This window comes from Phyllostomus discolor, chromosome 3 (assembly GCF_004126475.2).
Source record: "Phyllostomus discolor isolate MPI-MPIP mPhyDis1 chromosome 3, mPhyDis1.pri.v3, whole genome shotgun sequence".
Classification (NCBI taxonomy): Eukaryota; Metazoa; Chordata; class Mammalia; order Chiroptera; family Phyllostomidae; genus Phyllostomus; species Phyllostomus discolor.
In genome coordinates this window covers 133559061-133565060 of record NC_040905.2, presented here as the reverse complement: position 1 = coordinate 133565060, position 6000 = coordinate 133559061, and positions in this window count along the sequence as shown.

Below are 6000 nucleotides of genomic sequence, written 5' to 3'. Positions count from 1 at the left end.
TCAGCCTGCTGAAGCCAGCAAAACCAGAAAACCTGGTTTGGCCAGTTAGAAACCAACCAGAGGTTTTGTTTTTTTTCCCCTTTGGCTGTTGTTGCTGTTTGATTGTTTGATTTTATCTTGTTTTTTTAAAGTGACTTTTTATTTTTTAATTATTATTATTTTTATATCTCTCAATTCCTTATGTTTCTCTTCCTTTCACCCCAGTATTATTCCTTCCACTCCAAATTTATCTCTCCTGCATTTCATCTTCTGCTCCCCCCCTTTTTTTTTGACCCTGAAACTTACTGCAAATTTGTATTATCTTTTTCTCACTTTTCTGACATTTTTTATTTTAATAGCATTTTGCCATTCTTTTTCTTTCTGTATAATCTTCTTTCCTTGGCTGGTTATATTGTCATTTGATAGGTTCCCCATGTTATCTCATTCACAGAGTGTTGATAATTTACTGTCCTTCATTGGTGTTCCATTATTACACCACTCAAGGTTCTACACTTCTTATTCTTGTTATCTAGATCCCATAGATTCTGCCACGTGATTGTTGCTTTAATATTACTGTAATTAAGACCTAGTTCATACAACTGTAAATATTACACAACACCCCTCCCAGATCTCAGCCCACTTCGCAATTTCCTGAACTCTATTATTGTGAGGGTTGTCTATTCTTTTACACGCTACTCCTATTTACTATTCTTTATTCCCACCCTACCTCAGAATCTGACCTCCCACAGCCTCACTGCTTTCTAGATCCAATGAACAATCCTTTTGTCCCCAATAAGAGTCTTACCTTCTTTCCATCCTTTCTAAAATGAGGCTAGTGAGGAGGAAGATCACGTTAACACTATAAGTAGCCAAAGGATATCCCATCTCTTCTCTACTGGCTGCTACTGTGAATATCATAGAATACTGTCTTGCTGTCTTAAACCATTTTGCCTTACTCCTCCAACTGATCACAAAAAAGAGTAGGGGCAAGCTGTGAACACCAGGATACATGAAGGAGACTGCACCACAGAATCTCACAGGTATTCTACCACAGAAGTTCACACCATAATCACAGGGAACCAGAACAGATCAATTTAAGAAACAGAGGCTAACAACAAGAGTCTCACGAAACAATGAGAAGATAAACAATACCCAAATGAAAGGAAAGGAGGAAGCCTCAGAAAGAATGCTAAATGAAGTAGAGGCGACTCAACTATCAGATATTGAGTTCAAAGAAATGATTATCAGGAAGCTCAATGAATTCACAATGAGCTACCAGAAACTTCAGGGAAGCTACAACAATCTCACTGCAAACTATATGAACATGAAAAAGGAAATAGAAACTATCAACAAGGGCCAAGAGAAAATGAAGAATATAATTTCTGAACTGAATAACACAGTAGAAAGAATGAAAAGCAGGATCGATTAAGCAGAAGATTGGATTAGCAAATTGGAGGACAAAGTAGAAGAAAACACCCAGAAAGAGCAAGAAAAGGAAAAGAGGCTCAGAAAGAATGAAGAGGGATTAAGAGAAATGCAAGACAATATGAAATGCAATAATATCTGTATAATAGGGACATCAGAAGGAGAAGAAGAGGAGCAAGGGATAGAAAACCCATTTGAAAAAGTAATGAAGGAAAACTTCCCTAATTTGATGAGAGAAAAGTTCACACAAATTGACGAAACACAGAGAGTCCCAATCAAGAGGAACCCAAAGAGGCCCACCTCAAAACGCATCATAATTAAAATGGCAAAATTCCAAGACAAAGAGAGAATCTTAAAGGCAGCAAGGGAGAAACACGAAGTAACATACAAGGGAGCCCTGATAAGGTTAGCAGCTAACTTCTCAATGAAAACACTCCAAGCCAGAAGAGAATGGCAAGAAATATTCCAAGTAATGAGAACCAGAGGCCTGCAACCAAGACTACTTTATCCAGCAAGGTTCTCAATCAAGATAGAAGGCCAAATAAGGAGCTTCCCAGACAAAAGAGGTCTAAAAAATACACCACTACCAAAGTAGCTCTGCAAGAAATGCTAAAGGGACTGCTTTAAGAAAGAGGAACACAGGTATGAAAAAATGCCAGTGAATGTGTACCTATCAATAAAAACCTTAAATGTAAATGAATTAAATGCTCCAATCAAAAGACATAGAATAGATGAGTGGATAAGAAAGCATGACCCACACATATGCTGCCTATGGATAAAAGACCTGCACAGGCTGAAAGTGAAGGACTGGAAACAAATCTTCCAAGCAAATGGACAGGAAAAAAAAAGTTGAGGAAGTAATACTCATATCAGACAAAATAGACTTCCAAAAAAGGGCCATAAAGAGAGACCCAGAAGGTCACTTCAAAATACTCAAGGGAAGAATCCACCAAGAAGACATAAATATTGTAACTATATATGCACCCAACATAGGAGCACCCAAATACATAAAGAAAATCTTAGAGGACTTCAAGAAAGATATTAATAGCAACACAATTATAGTGGGGGATTTTAACACCCCACTGTCAAAAATGGACAGATCTTCCAAACAAAATGTCAACAAAGATATTGTGGCATTGAACAATGCCCTAGATAAAATGGACTTAACTGATATATACTGAGCCCTCCATACCAAAGAAGCTAAATACACATTCTTTTCAAATGTACATGGAACATTTTCAAAGATAGACCACATAATAGGACACAAAAGAAGCCTCAACAATTTCAAGAAAATTGAAATCATAACAAGCATTTTCTCGGATCACAAGGGACTGAATCTAGAAGCCAATCCCAAGGAAAAAAATCCCAAAACACTCAAAATCATGGAGATTAAATAGCACGCTATTGAAAACTGAATGGGTCAAGAATGAAATTAGGGAATAAATCAAAAGTTTTCTGGAAACAAATGAAAATGAACTCACAACAACCCAAAACTTATGGGACACAGCCAAGGCAGCCCTGAGAGGGAAGTTCATAGCAATACAGGCCCACCTAAAAAAGATAGAAATTTTTCAAACCAACAACCTAATTCTACATCTAGAAGAACTCGAGGAACAACAACGAATACTGCCCAGAGCAAGTAGAAGGAAGGAAATAACCAAGATCAGAGCAGAATTAAATGACATAGAGACTAAAAGCACAATTCTAAGGATCAATGAATCCAAGAGCTGGTTCTTTGAAAAGGTAAACAAAATCGACAATCCTTTAAGCAGACTCATCAAGAAAAAAAGAGAGAAAACCCAAATAAACACAATAAGAAATGAAAGAGGAGAGATTACAACAGATACCACAGAAATACAAAGGATTGTAAGAAATTACTATGAAGAACTGTATGCCAAGAAATTTGAAAACCTAGATGAAATGGACAAATTTCTAGAAAAATATAATCTTCCAAAACTCAATGAAAAAGAAGCAGAAAGCCTGAAAGACCAATAACAGCAAAATAAATTGAAGCAGTAAAAAAAAAAATTCCCAACGCACAAAAGCCCTGGACCAGATGGTTTCACAGGAGAATTCTACAAAGCATTTAAGGAAGAGCTAACCCCTATCCTTCACAGACTATTCCAAAAAGTCTAAAAAGATGGGAGACTCCCAAACTCTTTTTATGAGGCCAACATCATCCTAATTCCAAAACCAGATAAAGACACAACAAAGAAAGAAAACTTCAGGCCAATATCACTGATGAACATTGACGCTAAAATCCTCAACAAAACATTGGCAAGCCATATCCAACAATACATTAAAAAGATCATACACCATGACCAAGTGGGATTCATTCCAGGGGTGCAAGGATGGTACAATATTCACAAATCAGTAAACATAATACATCTCATAAACAAAAGCAAAGACAAAAACCACATGATCATATCAATAGATAAGGAAAAAGCATTTGATAAGATACAGCACCCATTTATGATAAAAACACTCTGCAAACTGGGAATAGAGGGAGCATTCCTCAACATAATAAAAGCCATATATGAGAGACCTACAGCCAACATCATACTCAATGGGCAAAAACTAAAATCTTTTCCACTAAGATCAGGAACAAGCCAAGGATGTCCACTTTCACCACTTCTATTCAATATAGTACTGAAAGTTTTAGCCACAGCGATCAGACAAGAAAAAGAAATAAAAGGCATTCAAATCGGAAAGGAGGAAGCAATCTGTCACTGTTTGCAGATGACATGATGGTATACATAGAAAATTCTATAGACTCCACCAAAAAACTGCTTGACCTAATAAATGCATTTGGCAAAACAGAGGGATACAAAGTCAATATCCAGAAATCAAAGGCATTTCTGTATACCAACAATGAAACAGCAGAAGCAGAAATCAAGAAAAAAAATCCCATTTGAAATAGCAAAAAGAAAAATAAAATATCTAGGAATAAATCTAACCAAGAAGTAAAAGACCTGTATTCAGAAAACTACACAACACTGAAGAAAGAAATCAAGGAAGACACAAACAAATGGAAACATATACCGTGTTCATGAATTGGAAGAATTAATATCATCAAAATGTCCATACTACCCAAAGCAATTTACACATTCAATAGAATACCTATTAAAGTACCAATGGCTTATTTCACAGACATAGAACAAACACGTCAAAAATTTATATGGAACCATAAACAATCCTGAATAGCTGCTGCAATTTTGAGAAAGAAGAGTAAAGTAGGGGGGCATCACAATACCTGACACTAAACTATACTACAAGGCCACTGTAATCAAAACAGCCTGGTACTGGCATAAAAACAGGCACATGGACCAATGGAACAGAACAGAGAGCCCAAAAATAAACCCAAGTCTCTATGGTCAATTGATATTTGACAAAGGAGGCAGCAACATAAAATGGAGTAAAAATAGCCTCTTCAACAAATGGTGTTGGGAGAGCTAGGCAGCTACGTGCAAAAAAATGAAACTCGAGCAGCAACTTACACCTTATACAAAAATAAATTCAAGGTGGATAAAAGACTTAAATATAAACTGTGACACCATTAAAGTTCTAGAGGAGAATGTAGGTAGGAAAATCTCAGATATTTCATGAAGAAACTTTTTTACTGACATGTCCCCTAGAGCAAGGGACATAAAGGAAAGAATAAACAAATGGGATTTCATCAAAATAAAAAGCGTTTGCACAGCTAAAGAAAACAGTATCAAAATAAAAAGAGAACCAACTGTATGGGAAAACATATTTGCCAATGATACCTCAGACAAGGGTTTAATCTCCAAAATACATAAAGAACTTACATGACTCCACTCTAAGAAGACAAGTAACCCAATTAAAAAATGGGCAAAGGACTTGAACAGACACTTCTCCAAGAAGGACATACAGAAAATCCAAAGACACGTGAAAAGATGTTCAATATCGCTAGCTATCAGAGAGTTGCAAATTAAAACCAGAATGAGATACCACTTCACACCAGTTAGAATGGCTATCATAAACAAAGCAACCAACAACAAGTGTTGGAGAGGTTTTGCAGAAAAGGGGACCCTAGTGCACTGTTGGTGGGACTGCAGACTGGTACAACCACTATGGAAAACACTATGGAACCTCCTCAGAAAACTAAAAATGGATCTGCCTTTTGACCCAGCAATTCCACTGCTGGGACTATATCCTAAGAACCCTAAAACACCAATCCAAAAGAACCTACACACCCCGATGTTCATAGCAGCACAATTTACAATAGCTAAGTGCTAGAAGCAACCTAGATGCCCATCAGTAAATGAATGGATCAAAAAACTATGGTACATTTACACAATGGAATTCTATGCAGCAGAAAGAAAGAAGGAGCTCCTATACTTTGCAACAGCATGGATGGAGCTGGAAAGCATTATGCTAAGCGAAATAAACCAGGCAGTGAAAGACAAATACCATATGATCTCACCTTTATCAGGAACCTAAACAACAAAACAAAGAAACAAGCAAAATACAATCAAAGGCACTGAAATAGAGGACAGGCTGACAGTGACCAGAGGGGAGAGAAGAGGGAATTTTAGGGGAGAATGGGGAGGGTTTACAGGAACAAACTTAAAG